This window comes from Pteronotus mesoamericanus, unplaced genomic scaffold (genome assembly GCF_021234165.1).
Source record: "Pteronotus mesoamericanus isolate MK-2021 breed Mesoamerican mustached bat unplaced genomic scaffold, CSHL_Meso_final contig_20, whole genome shotgun sequence".
NCBI lineage: Eukaryota > Metazoa > Chordata > Mammalia > Chiroptera > Mormoopidae > Pteronotus > Pteronotus mesoamericanus.
This window is the reverse complement of record NW_026555085.1, coordinates 22,835,959-22,855,056: the sequence shown is the minus strand read 5'-3', so window position 1 is coordinate 22,855,056 and position 19,098 is coordinate 22,835,959.

Below are 19,098 nucleotides of genomic sequence, written 5' to 3'. Positions count from 1 at the left end.
TATCTAGTGCCAGATTTCCAGATACAAAATAGAAATTAACTGAAAAGTGACTGCCTATTGTACAGAAAGCCACAAAGTCACCATGTGAGAAAACCTATTAATGTACTTGAACTCGTATACCAAGAATAGACTCGGCACTGAGTCACACCCAAGGTATGGAAAATGAAAATGAAAAACACTGACTCAGTAAGAGTCCGGAAGGCCTGTGATATTCTAGTACCTTTCTTGTTTGGGTTTGCATGAAATTACACAGCATTTTAAAGAGTTACATTCTGAATGGTTTTTACACCAATATTGTTTCCAAAGTGGGAGTAAAAATTAGGCTCGTATGGGGTTTTGTTGATAAAGAAAGACTTGATTACACTTTCAGTGATTACAGTGGTTTAGGTGGCCTGCCGCAGAGAGTTGCTATGGTCCCTGGGATACCCCAAATCTTCCTTTGGTCAATGATTATCAACCCTGTTGAACACTGGAAACCTTTCGGGAGACTTAAATTTCAATGACGGGGCTGCACCTAAGAATAATTAAAACAAAATCTCTGGGATTGGGAATCTATGAATCAGTGTTTTTGTTTTAAGACTGTCAAGGTTAGAAACAATTTTTGTATAACTGTTCCTCAAATTTTAGCTTGCATCAGAATTGCCTGCAGCGTTTGTTAAAATGCAGACTGATGGGTCATGAGCCTCAAAGTTTCTGACTCAGGTCAGGATTAGGGCCCAGGAGATAATACTTCCAATGAATGCTATGGGAATGTTGCTGTTACCGCAGATTGGGTGACCTGCAAGGTAAGAATTTGATTTTGATATTAGAGAACTAGCGCTACTACTGTAAGTACGTTGAAATTGAGATGGACTTGATCCTGGGCTAGCCTAAGTTTTTTACCTAAGAGCTTTGGGAGCCTTGCAAAGTGTGGGACATAGGTACACAGTGTGCTTACACTACGGCTAAACCCTAACCTTCTTCAGTATCCTACCTGCACTGGTGACTGGCTAGCTTTTGTGAGACTGAGCTTCCAAACTTAATGTCAACCAAGTGACATCTACATCATATTCATACTCCTATTGGAAATTGCCACCAATACAGCTCAACAAAATTGTACCTTTCCATGACCATGTAGAGTAATGAAGAGGCAGAAAATTTAGCTTTAGAGCTTTAGAGAAGTTTGACATAAAAACACTGATCGCCTTTCTTCTACTCCCTATCACCGCTCAGAAAAAGAGCTATAGCTACCTTGCAAAAACTTATCAAGGAAAATATATCCAACCTGTTCTTTCGGAGCCTCTGTTCTACAGCTTTTAAAACACAGTATCAGGAAGGAAGATGGCAGGGCAGTGAGTAGAAGTCACACTGACCTCCTCCCAGGACCAACCTGGAATTACAACTAAATTGTGGACAGATCACCTGGAACAAACAACTGAACAATAGCGAGAGAGGAGCTTTGTAACCTCGGAGGCAGAAGAATTGGCTTTAGCGCAATCTAACTGGTAAGGAGTGCAGTAGAGACTCAAGAAGGTGGGCGGGGTGCACACGGACAGCAGCACCAGAAAGATAGTGAAAGGTCTGGTTGGATCCCCCTGAGAAGAGCGGGGTTTAAACCAAAAGCAGGGATCTTCAGCCTACAGCACCAGAGCCCAAAAAGTACACAGAAAACAGCCAGCTATGAAAAGCGGCAGGGTTGCTCTCTGCCAGAGACAGGCAGCTGGAGATGCAAAGAGCTGTTTAAAGGGCCAACACATAAATTTTCATTTCAGCCACTTACTCTGTTCTCCGGCAAAGGCAGGGCCAGAGTGGGCTAGAGACATCTGAGGAGAAACTGAGGAAGGAGGCTTTGGGGAAAGAACTGATAGTGTAGCCAGTGGGATCTCAGTGCTGACTCATCCCCCACATGGCAGCAACCATCTTGCTCAGGCAGAGACCACTCCCCCTGAGCAGCAGCCCTGAGAGGAAACAATAACCCCGCCCCCAGGAGGGACTCTGCCCCATCCTGGGCTGTCTAAGCCAGCTTGCTGAGTGCAGAGTGACTAGATTAACACATGAAGGAGGCAGCCACAGAGAGTAGATTTCTGGAAGTCTCAAACAGACAGACTGCCTAAGGTCAGACAAGGACAACATCTGACATCATCAGAGGCAGATCCAGAAAGTAAAAACAGCAGTTTCCTACCATAGAAGTTCACACCACAAAGTCAGGAAATCAAGACAGATCAATTTAAGAGGCAGAAGCAAAAAGAGTCTCACAAATAATGGAAAGACAAGAAACAACCCCCCAGTCAAAGGGAAAGGAGGAGTCCCCACAAAGAGAACTAAATGAAATAGAGGCAAGCAAACTATCAGATATTGAGTTCCAAATAATGGTTCTGAGGAAGCTCAATGAGCTCAGTGAGCTCAGAGAGAATTACAAAAACTACAGGGAAACTATGAGGAACTTACTGAAAACTATATCAGCATGAAAAAGGACATGGAAACTATTAATAAGAGACCAGAGGAAATGAAGAATACAATTTCTGAATTGAAGAACACCATAGAAGGAATCAAAAGCAGGCTAAATGAAGCTGAGGGTTGAATCAGTCAGCTGGAGGACAAGGTAGAAAAAAGCTCCCCAAAAGAGCAAGAAAATGTAAAAAGGCTCAAAAAGAATGAAGAGGCATTTAGGGAAATGCAGGACAACCTGAAACATAATATCTGGATAATAGGGATTCCAGAAGGAGAAGAAGAGAAAGGGATAAAGAGCTTGTTTGAAAAAGTAATGATGGAAGACCTCCCTAATTTGAGGAGAGAAAAAGACACACAAGTCCAGGAAGCACAGAGGGTCCCATTCAAGAGAAATCCAATGAGGCCCACTCCAAGACACATTGTCATTAAAATGACAAATATCAAACACAAACTGAGAATCCTAAAGGAAACAAGGGAGAAAGAGGTAGTAATATAGAAGGGTGGCCCGATACCACTAGCAGCTGGCTTCTCAACAGAAACACTACAAGCCAGAAGGGAATGGCAAGAAATATTCCAAGTCATGAAAAGCAAAGGCCTGCAACCAAGACTGCTCTGCCCAGCAAGGCTCTCAATGAAACTGGAAGGCGAAATAAGGAGTTTCCCAGACAAAAGAAGGCTAAATGAATATACCTCCATCAAGCCAGTACTGCAAAATATGCTAAAAGGACTGCTGTAAGATGAAGAAAAAGAGTCTATGAATACCCAGTTATTTTCACAGTTGTCAATACTTGATATTACCAATATTTTAATACATATTAATCTGATTGTGACAATGATGTGGTATTTTAATTATGCCTTTATTATTTGTTGAAACTAAATCTGGTTTTGTATAGTTCTTGCCTATTTCCATTATTTTTAAAAGCTTTAAATAACTTTTTGGTATTCTTTATCCATTTATTGATTAAAGGTTTGTAGAATTTTTTTCCCTAAAAAAAAATTATTAACACTTTTTACATGTGTTGCAAATACTTTCGTATTCTGTTACCCATTCTTTAACTTTTTGTCTATGTATATTACTATATAGTCTTAAATGTTTAATATAGTCATATTGTTAATATTTTACTTTATAGCTTTTGGGTTTGAAGATTTTATTTCAGGGTAAGAAAAATAACAGTTTGTATTTTCTCCTAAAACTCCTTAGATTCTACATATTGATTTTTAACTTACCCGAATATTTCTTGTATAGTGTGTGAAATAGGGCTTTATATTTGTTTTATTTCAAGTAATCATGGTTCATACACCTTATTTGTTGAATAAGCCTTATTTTCCCCATTGATTTGAAATACCAATTTAATCATATATTACATTGTTAGACAGATATATAAATTTGTTTCTAGAATGCTCATTATATTTCATTGATCTACTTGATTATTTCTGTGCTGGTGTCATGTTGTTTTAATTGTTAACACTTTATAATAGTTTTAAATGTTTTAATATTTTATAATTGACTGACATTTAAAAAATAAATAAAATCAATCTGAAGTTAAGAAAGAAGGAAGAACAAAAGAAAAGGCAGGAAGGAAGAAAGAAAGAAAGAAAAGAAGGAAAGAAATAAGAAAGAAAGAAAGAAAGAAAGAAAGAAAGAAAGAAAGAAAGAAAGAAAGAAAGAAAGAAGAAAAAGAAAGGAAGAGAAAGAGAAAGAACTACTTTTTGTGACAAGATGAATGGAACAGGAGAATAGTATGCTAAGTGAAGTAAGTCAGGTGGTGAAAGACAAATACCACATGATCTCACGTATAAGTGGAATCTATTCAACAAAATAAGCTATCGAACAAAATAAACCATAGGCATGGAAACACGGGGCAGACTGAAAGCGACCAGAGGAGATGGGGAAAGAGGACAATCGTTCAAATAAGGGGAAGGGGCTAGAAAAGAACATATATAAATGACCCATGGACGTGGACAACAGAGTGGAAATTGACTGTTGGAGCGGGGGGTTGGTATGTATTGGGTGGAGGGTGTAAAGGGGGAAAAATTGAGACAACTGTAATAGAATAAACATAATTTTAAAATATAAAAATTAAAAAATTAAAATTAAAATATAGTGAAAAAAAGAATAAAACACTATATCATTTTGGCTTTTATTTTCTAGCCAAGTTCAAGAATAAATTTAAAACCAAGTTCATGAAAATCCATTTTTAAAAATAAAGACATAAACTAGATTCCCCATGGGATTAGACATGTTAAAAAGACTCATACAAAACCTGGATAAATAGTTCTGGCTAGTGTGGCTTAATAGATTGAGTGCTGGCCTGTGACCTCAAAGTCTGCACATGACTGGGTTGGGGGCCAGGTCCCCAGTTGGGGGTGTGCAAGAAGCAAATGATTGATGTATCTTTTTTATACATCAGTTTCTCTCCCTCTCTCTCTCTCTGTCCCTTCCTTTCTCTCTAAATAAATAAATAAAACCTTGGGAGGGAGGAGACAACTGTATTCCATTAGCCTACCATAAGTGGTTTCTCTTTCTTTCACCTCCAAAATCATGAATTGTTTATCATTGGTTCTCTATCTCAATTATGCATTGAAAGGGTAGATACAGCTTTTTAAAATTATGAATGTCCAGTACTTTATCTCCACTTATCCTTTGACCCTATTAAGTCAGAACCTGGATAAATAGCATGCATGTGGTTCTCAGATTTCTAGGGAGATGATCTCCTCTGGAACTGGGCCAGAGTTAAATTTGAAGACAAAACTACAGAACAAAGCAACAGTTATATATTTTTATGTCTATTTTACATCCTTTTTATTAAAAGAGGCTGTTTCTGTTTTCTTTTCAAAATAGAGGGAAATAAGATAATTAATAGTTTATTATTTTCAGTTTTTGGTAGAAATTAAATATCTGCAGAGGCTAAAATATAGTTTTATTGACTAAATAAAACTTTTTCTCTCTAGGATTTTTCTAAGTACTCTATTGGTAGGAACATTATTTCTCACAACATGAATATGAACTTTAACATTATTTACATTAATTAGTAACACATCTGAAATCACAGAGGAAATTTTTAGTATAACTATAGAGAGAATATGACTTTGGGATATTGTGCTGAATGAATTATGCAATAAATTCTCAAGCCGAGTTAGTACATTTCCTTCTTATGAGTGAAAAACAATTTAAAGTAGCATTCTAAGATTTGCTTTTTTAATAGAGACAGTTTCTATTCAGTATTCATTTCCTTTTTGACTAATTGAATGTATGCTTATTTATCAGTTGTATATTGAATTCTGTTATTTATGTGTTAAGAGATTCTGAATATAAGCAAATAACAATTGAGGATCAAAGCACCAGCATCATAAATAGTGTTTAAATTTGTTTAGAAAGAATCTAAAAGAACAAGGAACTGGAGAGGTACACAAATTATGGAACTCTTTCGTGAAAGACTGCAATTCCTAATATAATTTAATCCCAATATCTAATTAATCATTCTGTCCTTTGAATTCTGTCTCCAACAATAGCTCAAAACCTTACTCACCTCTACCAACATTTCCTCCATGCAATTATTTTTTTTATGATATATCTGGAGCCTTCTAACCAATGTCCTTGACTGCACTCTTCCTATTCGCAAGAAATCCAAGAAGAACAAATAAGATCTTTCTCTCTGTCTCTGGAATTTTACTTCAAACAATCTGTGCTCCCAGTCACTAAGCTCCAGCCACCTCATCCTTCTCTCAGTTCCTAAGTTCTTTCAGAACTTTTTTCTAAAAACACTGTTTCTCCCACTGTTTGCTTATAGGACTTCCTCTTACCATTCAAATCAAATTAAGTGTCATCTCTGGTATTTCTTGACCATGCCATCCACCCAAAATATTCTCTTTTATATTTATAAGTCACTGCAGTATTTTTTATAGTCTTTCATATAATTTTTTCATAGCAGCAATTACATTTTTATTATTTGGCCTTAGAAATCACATTCCTAATACCATTACCATGGTAATGCTAAATACAAATTTCAATTATATTTTTACTTGATATTGTCTTAAAAATATTTTAATCAAATTTATTGGGGTTATATTGGTTACTGAAATTATGTGTTTCAAGTGTAAAATTCTATAATACATCATCTGTACACTGTGTTGTACATTCTGCACTCAAAGTCTAACCTCCTTCCATCGCCATTTATCTCCCCTTTGCCTCCTTTGACCTGCCACCATCCTCATTTTCCTCTGGTAATTCCTGTCCTGGCGTATGTGTTTATGAGATTTTTTATTTGTCTGTTTTGCCTAAACCCTTCCCTATTTCCCCCAGCCCTCAATCCTACCATGAGAGCTGTCCATCTGTTCTCTGTTTCTATGAGTTTGTTTCTATTTTGTTTATTGTGTTTGTTAGATTCCATGTGTAAGTAAAATTGTATGATATGTGTCTTTCTCTGACTGGTTTATTTCACTTAGCATAATAGCCTGTAGGTCCATTTATGCTGTAGCAAAAAGTAAGATTTCCTTATTTTTTATAGTTGAGTAGTATTCCATTGCATAAATGTATGACAGCTTTTCTATCCACTCATCTACTGATGGGCTCTTGGGCTGGTTCCAAATCATCGCTATTGTAAATAGTGCTGCAATGAACATAGGGATGAATACATTCTTTTAAGTCAGTGTTTTGACTTTGAATATATGCTCAAATGTGGAATTGCTGGGTCATCAGGCAGTTTTGTTTTTAATTTTTTGAGGAAACTCCCTGTTTTCCAAAGTGCTTGCACCAATCTGCATTCTCACCAACAGTGCACAAGTGTTCCCTTTTCTCTACATCCTTCCCAGCACTTGATTTATTGATGAAAGCCATTCTGACAGGTGTGAGGTGATATCTTGTTGTGGTTTTAATTTGCATTTCTCTGATGCTTTGTAACATTGAACATCTTTTCATATGTCTATTGACCATATTGTATCCTCTTTGGAGAAGTGTCTATTCAGGTCCTTTACCCATTTTTAAGCGCATTTTTTTCTGGTGTTGAGTTGTTTTGAGTTCTTTATAAATTTTGAATATTAACCCCTTATCAAATGTATAATTGGCAAGTGTGTTCTCCCAGTCAGTGGGTTGTCTTTCATTTTGTTGATGGTTTCCTTTGCTATACAAAAACTTTTCATTTCTTCTTTTCATTCCCTTGCCTGAGGTGATATATCGGAAGAAAACATTATTGTCTCTTTCATTAGATTTTAAGCTCCATGAGGCAGGCAAGATGCCTAACTGTTTGACCTGTTTTTCTCCATTAATTAGCACAGTGCAGGGCCTATTAGAGTCACCTATAAAAACATGTTGAACAAAAGGATAAACTTGAAGTTAATAACATCTACTACATAGCCCCATTCCTCTCTTAAATATAAGCAAGTCCTTAGTTTGTATCCTTCTCTTGACTTACTAATAACCTCTATACAAAAGAATTAAAAATAAATTAAAGAACAGCTCATTTTTATCAGCCAAAAGTTGTATTAGCTAAAAATTCATTATTCAGGTTGGTATTCAGATATCCTAAATAATTGTTATAATATAATGTACAGTAAAATCATATGCCATTAGATAATGTTTGCATTATTTTGAAAACCTATATTTAAAATAAAATAAAATACTAAAAATCTAAATAGGTCTGTGAAAAAGTTATTGTTTTATGGTATATAAAATTTTAAAGATATAGTTTTAGATAAGTTTATAGCTAGAGTTGCTCTTCTACACATAAATCTATCAAAACCTCTCATGACTAGCATTTGAAGAGATTTCTGAGAAAAGCAGAGAACTTCTCAAGGTACCTTGGGAGATCACTTCTGTTGAAGTCTGTGCTTTAACACTACAGACTTAGAAACAAAATTTAATATTTTATTTATTTAAAAAATATCTAATAATCAGACTTAATTTGCTTTCTTCTGTGTTAGGCATACACATACACACACACACGCAAATAATTTTTTTAATTCCTCACTTCCTATTTGTATTTAAACTTATTTCAATCAAACTTTTACTTTTTCCCCAACTGCTTCAGAATTACTCCTGAGGCTGTCACCAGTGTTTCCACATTGCTAAAAACCGCATGCCCTTCTCAGTCTTCAATCTACTGCACCTATCACGAGTATTTGAAATAACTAATTACTCGTCTGTAATTTCTTGGCTTGATTTCCAGGATAGTATACTTTCTTAATTTTATAACTGGTCACTCTTTTTCAGTTGCTTTTGACCATACTCTTGTTCCTCTTATTTTGTACCTTTCCTCTAAAAGTAAGATTTATAGGGATTGTTTCTTGGATCCTTTCTATCCTTAATATGCAACCATTTTATTGGTGATTTCATAGTTTAATTTCCTTAAATACCACCTACATTACAAAGACTCCTGTCTCCTTGGCTTAGAGATAGTGGTATTCTCTCTGCCTCTTCACATGGTCTTCTCCGTCTGTGTCCTAATTTCTTCCTCTTAGAAGGAAACCAATTACATGGGATTAGAGTCTACCTGAATGACCTTATTTTAACTCAGTTCCTTCTTTAAAGGCCTTATCTGCAAAAATAGTCAAAAACCTGAGGCTCTGGGAGTTAATGCTCCAATGCACAAATTTTGAAAAGACACAATTCAGCCAATAACAATGTCCAAAAGTGAATTGCTTACATTCTCACACAGCCTGTACTATGCCATTTTTTTTTTTTTTACCAATGAGAAAATAGCAATTTCATCCTTCTAGTTGCTGTGGTCAAGGACTTTGGAGTCATCCCTGATCCTTCTTTCTCTCTTATCTCTTTATCCAGTCCATTAGTACATCCCATTGGCTCCACTAGCAAAATATATCCAGAATCCAATCTTTTCTCACTATCTCTACTACTAGTACACAGGTCAGGCCAACATTATCTCTTGCCTTGATTATTTCAATTTCTTTTCTTTCTTTCTTTCTTTCTTTCTTTCTTTCTTTCTTTCTTTCTTTCTTTCCTTCCTTCTTCTCCTTCTCTCTTTCTTTTCCTCCCTCCCTCCTTCCTTCCTTCCCTTCCTTCTTCTCCATCTCTCTCTCTCCCTCTCTTTCTTTTTCTTTTTTTCAATAGCTTCTTAGCTGGCTGACATGCTCCCAAGGCTGTCTTCTTATACCCTATACCCAAAAAGGCAGCTAGAATGAGACCTTTTTAAAATTGAGTCAGAAGGCTCAAATCAAGGAACACGACCCATGTTCCTTGGCTCAAATCAAAGGACCCATGGACAAATCCAAAATAGGGAAGGATTGAGAGTGGGAGCTGGGGGTGGGTGGGGCAGGATAAAGCGGTGGTGGGAAAATGAAGACAAATGTATTTGAACAATAGAAAAAGATTTTAAAAAGATAAAAAAATAAAATCAAGTCAGGTCACACTGCTTTCTCCTCAAAATCTTCTAGTGTCTCACTTGTCACCTAGAGTAACATCAAATCTTTAAAATGGTGAATAAAGCCCTCCATGACATGGCCCTCTTGCCTCTCACATTATTTCCCAGCCCACTCCTTTTCACTTGCATAGTTTCAGCCATACTGAGCCACTTGTCACTTTAAAATTATAGATATTTTCCTGCCTCAGTCTTCATGAAGCATCCATGCAAAGACCATCAGCAAAACCTGTTGATCATGTGTAGCTGGATTAAACACACTGAATGTGGGAGAGTACAGTCTTGGCAGATTTTAAGGAGCATCTAAAAGGGGGAAGGCAGGGATTCAGAGGCTGGGATTACTCATAGACTGGTTTTGGAAAAAAAAGTTAGAGGCTGATGAGAATTTGTAAACTAGACGAGTTGCTGAACGAGTCAGTAGACTTTGGAAACCATGAGTTCTGTTAAACCAATTTGTTTATGATTTTATCTTGGAAAATATGAGCCTGAAGCAGTTGATGTTCAGTCAATCAGAACTTGTGTTGTACGCCAGTTTCACAATGTTCTTGTTCACAGGTTAGTATGAATAGTGGGCTGTGGTTTCTTTTTCATTCCTATGTCTTTGTAGTATCTTTTCCTTCTGTAATAACCGTCTCCAAGATATTTCATGCCTTCTCCCTCATCTATAGGATTTTCTCAAATGTCACCTTCTCAATGTGGACTATTTTGACCACCCTATGTAAAACCCAACTCTTCCCACCACCTCCCAATTCATTTTATTATGCTCATTTTTCCAATAGCACTTATCATCTTATTAAATCTAAAATTTTATCTTATTTCTATGTTTACTCTCTATCTACTGGCATTATGATATAAGCTCAGTGAAGGACTAGAAACTTTTTTCTTTATCTTTGTTCATTTTTATCTCAAGCAATTAAATGCAGCCTGATACAAATAGGTGCTCACTACATGTGTAGAATGAATTAATGAGTGCATGAGTGCATGAGTGAATGAAACCTCCTTAGTGCTCTTTAAGAGGCTTGTAACAGAGTTCCTTTAAAGTGATTAAAGAGAGAGGGACTGATTTAAACTCTCCAAACTTATGAGACTGGTGTATAAATTAGTATCCTGACATTAAATACAAAGAAATGATCACACTAAACTATCAATTTCACATATGTTATGTGATATGGAAGTTTACAAAAGACAAATATAATACTTAGTAGCAGAATATAGATGATCAATGGTTGCCTGAGGCTGGAGCTGGTGATGGAATATGAATAAGAAGGGTTACAAGGGGAATTTTTGGGGTGACAGAAAGTTTATATATCTTGATTGTGGTATGAATTATAGGGTGCATATGTAATTCAGGACTCATCAAATTCTATACTTAAAACAGGTAAGTGCATATTATTGTATAAAAATTATACTTCCATAAAGTGGATTTAAAGATAAGGCAAACAACAAAAATCTGAGATCTAATACTTACATCTAGCTCTTTGCTACTACTTCGGCCTGCTCACATAAGACATGTACACTGTACCCTGGCTGCATAGCTCATTTGGTTGGAGAGTCATCCCCATGCATCAAGGTTGCTGGTTCAATCCCTGATCAGGACACATACAAGAATTGACTAATGAGTACATGGACCAGTGGAGCAGTAGGTTGATACAAAATGGTTAGATTTAATGCCCCTAAAATAACTCTGGCAGATTATTTTTCCCTTTGCATTGAGCTAGTCTGGGCAATAAATCCTAAATCTTTTCCATACTGAGTAGTTTCTCTGAAAAATGTTCCACAGCAGTGTGTTGACCAGGACACTTATCACAGTTACAGATCACAGAATTAACCCTAACAGGCTTAAGCAGAAAGAGATTTATTGCATGGTTTTAGAAAGCTTACAGAAATTTTTGGAGTACCAGGAAATAAAGCGTGGAGAATGCAGAGCAAGAAGTTCTGAAGCTGAGAGAAATGTCTAAACATACTCTGACAGTTGTACTGGGACAGTTTTGTTGCTGCCTGCTTATCACTCAGCAGCCATCCGTAGGGCTGGGGACCTGACAGGTTCATGTCTATGGCAACAGCCAAAAAGAACCCATGTTATTCCCCTGTTTGCTGTAATAACTCTTGAAAATATTGGAAAAACATTAAGACTTTACCCCTAGAAAAAACACAAAGATCAAATAGGTTTACAGATCACTCCAAGGATATGTAACCCATTCTAAACAAGGAAAAATAAGCAAAGCTCTGTGATAAATTTTATAAAGCCACCTTTCCTTTGCACTAGGGTTCAGCCTGTGTCCTGGCTTCTACCAAAGAGACATGTAACTATAGAAACTTGGAAAGTGAAAATGAGTACTGGGAGCTGTCGAATTATTGGTGAATTTTTCAATTCTTTTTAATAAATTTAACCACAGATGTCTTATTAAGAAATTGCTCATTTTTTCTGTTTTTGTTTTTCTTCTGTAGAACTATCTGTGGTAGTGTTCTATGATGCATTTTCTCTCTCCTGCATTCATAGCTAATTGTCATTTTTCCTTTCTAGGCTAACAAATACTCTCAGCTTTTGATTTCTTGTACTACTTTGTTCTTTTCAGAAATTCCACTTTTGAATTTAATAAATCTATATTTTTTTGCTTTACCCACTTCAGGTCTTATTAGCACTATTTTTTCTTATTTTTTTTTTTTGTGTGTTTGCTTAGTTTTAGTTTTTAGAATGTCCTAAAATGGATACTAAATTATTTATGCTTATCTGTCTTCTAAGAAAGCATACAAGATAATAAATGTAGAAAAACCCTAGACTTTTCAATTATGTGAGGCAACAGGTTTTCTTGAAAGCCCTGTACCATAAACAACTGTAAATACAGACAGCAGAAAAGTGTTTGATGCAGGGGAAATAGGTGTGCATGTCTGTAATTACCAAGAATCATGATAGTTTACAATAATCCGGTTCAGTTCACAATAATCCGGCTCTCTGTCTGGGGACAGTTGTCTGGCTGCAGGTCAGAGTGCAAGCACACACAGTCACAGGTAGAGACAGTGTTTGGGAATGGCAGAAGCAGTTGGCACTTGTGAGGTGACACTTCAGAAAGGACCATCTCCCGGGGGTCCTTCTCTCAATGGACAAGGAGGAAAAATCAAATTAGTCACAGGAGGCTAGGTCAAAATACAGCCCTGTCATTTACATGCCTGTATTGAATGAAAGAAAAATGATAGTTTATGTAAGAATGTAGATGAGGTGATCAAGCCTAAAATGATGGATAGGTGTGAACTATCAGAAATAACAATAAGTAACAAAATTTTTTAAAAATGGAGAAAATGCAGGCAATATTTACATATTGAAAAAACATTTGAGAGCACATGCAGAACAGAGAGACAAATATAAAAAGCCAGTTTATAGGGCAAGAAATGTAGATGAAGGCCAAGACTGACACATGTGGGCCTGATAAGAAAGGAGAGGCTGGAGAAACTTCGGAGAGATAAAATGATGGCAGGAGCTGGAAAGAAAATTTTAGATTAAAGCGAATCAGTAAATGAAGAAAATGAGAAAGAAGCATGAAAGGGGATTAATTTTTCTGTGACCTTTTTATAAATATTCACTATAGACTGATAAAAGCTAGAGATTTAAGAGAGTAAAAGTTCTTGCCACAACCCCAGGGAATAATCTGGTCCAGCTAAAGTGATCAGAAGGCCATTTTTATAAAGTCTCGATTTCCTCACATTTGTTTTCTAAAGTGAGCTGTAAGATATTTTTTATGCTGATACCATATATTCATCATATTCAGCCACCAACTTCTAGAAATACATAATTGTAATAGGTATACATTAATTGTCAAAGTTAAATTTGGTTTTTATTTTACTCCAGACTCCAATTATATTAATTTGTATATTTCCGTTTTTAAAAGGAAAACTCTATGAAGGCCTAAAATGTAACTTTGTAGGAAAGAATTCAGGAAACAAGTCTGTAGTAAGGCACACGTTAATGGGAATGTTTTAGAAAATCTTCTAGAACTTTATTGAATTTAAATATTTCCTGGTTCTATCAATTTTTTTTCATTCATGTCCCCAACTTAATTTTCCTCAAAAGTTTTCAGACCAGTGAAATACGTATTCTTCTCAGGGATTTTCTATATCATTCTCACTCAGAAATCTCAGAGCTTTTTTGCACACTTTATTCTAAGTACTTAGCATAAGTAATTTCCTTTGTTAATAAAATTAGCGTGTGATCTTACTTTGTACTTGCAAGTGCTAATATGCCCTCTTCCTTTTAAAATTATATGTATATATATATAATATAACTATGAAATTATATATATATATATATATGTGTGTGTGTGTGTGTGTATAAAACAACTATGAAATACATAACATTATCTCTTCCCCCTTTGGGGCATGGCTACAACCTCCTTAGACTCTACCTCTTTCAATGGGACTAGACCACTAAACAATAGTTCTGTTGGGAGTTTGTTTTCTCTGCAGGGTCCACTTTACCTATGAAAACTCAGAAACCAGTAAATAATCCCAGAATCAAGAGTATCTGGCTCAATCTTCAAGATGCTATATTCTATAATGTTGGGGAAAAAAGATGTTTCTGCTTACTTAAAGCCACCTATAACAGTGAGGCAAAGAGAAAACTAATATCTCAAAGAAAGTCTTTCCAAAATGTTACAAATCCAATCTGTTGGCAAACTCAGTCTACATATTTCTTACCTGAATGAAGACTGGACAAGAAAGTAAACTACACTGGAGCTTATACAACATGTTCTACAAAATTAGGGTAATTTACCAACAGTGTAAAGATTCATAGAAAGAGCATACAAATAAACATGATCTGTCAGGGACATGATTAATGGAGAAAATAAAATGTGACTAAATCCTCATTTCCAGGCAAAGTTAAGAGCATATTTTTGAAAAGGTAACAAATCGAAAATAAAGACAAACATTTTCTAAACTACCACATAAAATTAAAGTAAATGAAACCTTTTCTATAGTTCACATGCCAAAAGACAGAAAATAATGCAAAGTTTAAAAATAGTATTTACTACATAAAAATAAAGTAGAAAAAAAGGCACGTTACAGTTGCAATCAATTATACCATAGCTTATACTATAAAGGCACAAAATGATCTCACTGTTCAATATGAGATACCTTCAATAACAAATTAACAAATATCATTCATGAATACTAATATAAACCTGCATAAATTGAATGATATACCCCACTAGACCATAAGCTTCATGGCTACAAATACTATTTCTATGATGTTAACCAATGTGTTTCCTATGCACACTTGTACAATATGTGCTTGGTAAAAATGTAATTATGAATGAATAAACCAGTTAATGAGCAAAATTAGAAAAAGGCAATCTCATCAAAGTTTAAAATATGTATATCTAATCCATGAGACTTATCTTAGAAGATAACGAAATGATTATACATTTTATCAGTATTCATCTGTAGGAATAAATAGGTAAGAATGTTAAAATGTACCCAGGAAGAATAGTAATGAGATTCTGGACCTATCACATATTAAAATACATAACTTTATAAAATTATAGTGAAATCTGTCATGGTAGCAATGTAAAAATAGGCAAACAATGGACAAAGTGGAAACATATATAGGCATGCATACGTGTACACACACAGATGTATAATTTCATAGATATTCCATAGATACTACTCAGATACTAGGCTAAGTATTTATTTTAAAAGAGGATAATTTAAATCAAATCAGGTAATTTTTTAAGAAGAGATAAAATACAAGTGATCTTTAATTGGATATAATCATATTAAGATTAAAAGCAATGTAAAGTGTAGAAGACATTACAGAGGAAATCCACTGCTTCTTATTAAATGCTCACAAATTTAAAGGACAAGTAACAACATGACAAACATATTCATATCAAATACAAAATAAGTACTAATATCCTTAATAAAGATCTCATGAAAATTTTTAAAAGACAAAAAAATCATGGAATCAGTGATTCGTTTTTATAGAAACACTAAAAGTATGATTCAAAAAGAAAAATTGATAAAAAGTACGGATAGTCACCTCACCAAATAAACAGATGGCAAATAAGCATATGAAGAGGTGAACAAAATTACTTGTGTTTTGAAAAGTGCAACTTAAAGCAAGATACCACCACACACCTCTTCAGAATTGCTAAGATCCAAAAACCTGACTGGTGTGGATATAGAGCAATGGGAGTTCTCATTCATTGCTAGTGGGGATGAAAAATTCCATAGCCAATTTGGAAGACAGTTTGGCAGACTTTTTCAAAACTAAAAATAGTCTCACAATATTATCAAGCAGTTGCACTACTAGGTATTATACTCAACATAGCTACACAAAATTCACGTGAATGTTCACAGCAGCTTTCTTCATAACCACTCAAAATCAGAGTTAACTAAAACTTCTTTAGATGCAAATGGACAAACTGGTATATCTAGACAATGGGATACTATTCAGTAATAAAAATTAATGAGCTATTATGCTATGCATAGACCTGGCTAAATCACAAATGCATATTGCTCAATGAATAAAGTGTAGAAATGGGTAAATCTGCATAATCCATGTATATGACAAAGTGAAAAGGGTAAAATTATGGTAATAGTAATGGTTACTTGATCAGTAGTTGCCAGAGATTTGGGGAAAATTGGATAAGTGAAGAACAGTGTATTTCTAGGGTAGTGAAATTATTTAGTATAAGACCGTAATGCAAGATGCATAACACTATGCATGTGTCCAAACCAATGGAAATTTACAGCACATAGTGGGCGTTAAAGTATAGAAAAGTCATACATAATAATTCAGGAGGTCTGCTGAAATCCATAACAAAATGCAAACTGTAACAAATAATCTAGCTGTATTAAAAAATGTTAAAATAGCCTCACTGAAAGGAATGGGGGGAAAGCTGCTGATCTAAGTAACTGAAAAAAATGGAGTCTGTGAGACTAAAGGTAAAAAATAAAATTCAATATAACCCTGTACTCTATTTGATATACCTGTTTTTCATGAGAGTGCAGGTTAACATCTCTGATGCTGCTATACAGTAAATGAATAATTATGTAAACAGGTGGTAGAGACCAAGAGTAGAAATGTATAGATAAGTATGGATATGTATGTTTCCCTTTGGAAAAGACAATAATCTTAGGAAAAATGTATGGCAGCAGAAAACCAGGAAGACCAAATATGAGATGGATTTACTTCATAAAATAATCCATGAGTCTGCTAGAGTGGAACAGGGCTGTTGATGACAGGACATTGTAGACATCACGCACTTATAGGGTCTCCTAAATTCAGAGCCGACTCAATGGCACATAATATAAACAGGGATGGAATGACCCATGTAGTAATGGATTAGAGCTAAAGATCTCACTGTGAGCTCCTGTTTAGCTTACCATAAATATAGATAGATACATATAGAAGTGTTTATTGATATGCCTTTATACAAAAGTTAGTATACACACATACATTTCCATGCTCTCTCAACTGAGAGAGACTAGAAGCATGCTACCCTAGTAGTAATGAGCACATCCAGTGCCCAGATATTGTTTTCTAATACAATCTACAAGAAAAGGAATAAGAGCTCCTTGGAGAAATAGCTAAATCTAGATCTGGGGAAGGGAAAAAAAAAACAACACACAAAAAAAAACAAGTCCAGAGCAATTTTAGTGCCAGAACAGAAGGAAGTGGTATACACACACACAAAACAATGAAGAGAGTACCTCAAATGGGCACAGTAGCCAACTAAAAAGACGTCAGTGGACAAAGCTGGAATAGTTTGAGCAATAAAATGAAGTAATATTAAATTATAATACAAACTATGAAACAAACATCTATAAGTTCATATATTATTGAATGAATCATTAAATGGGGGAGAATAAACAAAGGCCCCTTATAGATGAATTCTAAGTACTTCTGTGGACTCCCTCTCCTCACAGCAGGGAGGGATAACTCCCCATTCTCTATCTGCGCACATTAGTTTCCTTCCAAAGAACAGAGTATAAAAAGGAGTTCAAAACATTAACTCCATAGAGACTAAATATGACAAATACTGCCTTGGTCTTAGATTAAGGTTGACATCAATACAAATAAGTCACTGACAGTATTTATCATTGAAATGAAGTGTTAAGAATTACCTCCATGAACTTCCTTCTCAAAACCTATAACCCCATCTAATCACAAGAGAAGCATCAGACAAATCTCAACTGAGAGTTATTCCATGTAATGTATACACAGTACTGCTCGAAACCAAAACTTTCATTGCCATCAAAAGCAAAGAGAGTCTGGAAAACTCTTGCAGCCAGAAGAACTTAAAGCATGACAAATAAATGTAGCTGTGATATGCTTGATAAGATTCTAGAACAGAAAGAGAACATCAAATAAAACGTAAGGAAATCTGAGTAAAATATAGACTCTAGCTAACAGTACTGTTTTGGTATGGTAAATTAATCATAACATATGTACTGTAGTGATGTAATATCTTAGCAATAGAGGAAACTGTGTGTGGAGGGGCGTGGCATATGGATACTCTGTACTAAATTCATAGGCTAAGAGAGGAAATGGGGAGTCACATTTTGCAGAACCAGTGGACATTTTAAGGAATTTGGCTTTTACTCCAAGTGATAAGAAAGCTTTTGGATGGTTTTGAGTTGAAGTACAATATAATCAGATGGACATTTTTAAGAAACTACTCTACCTGCTGTGTGAAGAAAAGGCTGTTAGGGGTGGGTGGCAGTGAGGAAAGCAGAATGGTTAGGAAGCTGTCAGAATAAGCCTGCTGAGAAACAAGGATGCCAAGAGGAGCCTGGTGGACCAGGTGTGCAGTGTGAGAGTGAGACGTCAGAGTTGTTGACCTGAGTCAGGTGGAAAGGTGGAGTGGCCATCTACCAGTGTAGCGAAGCCTCGAGGTGAAGACTTGGGGGGAATATGTAGATATTAATTAAGACTATTTACCCCTCAAGCGTCAAGTAGATAGTGGAATATGAAACCTAAAATACAGGGAAGATCTCCGGACTGGATATATTAATTTAGGAGTGCTTAAAATATGCATGAGGCAAGCAGGTAAAATCAGACACTGATTTTACCATGTTGAGTAACAAATGTATGGCATTTTTGGTAACTATTAGTTTACACTATTAGTGAACATGGTAACTATTTTACCATGTTGAGTACCAAATCTAGGACATTTAGGTAACTATGCGGTTATATGCATGACTGAAATAAAGGTATGGATCATAACTGTTTCTCATAAAAATTGATTCAGTAATGCTCTTGGTTTTTTTTGTTTTGTTTTGTTTTGTTTTTATTTTT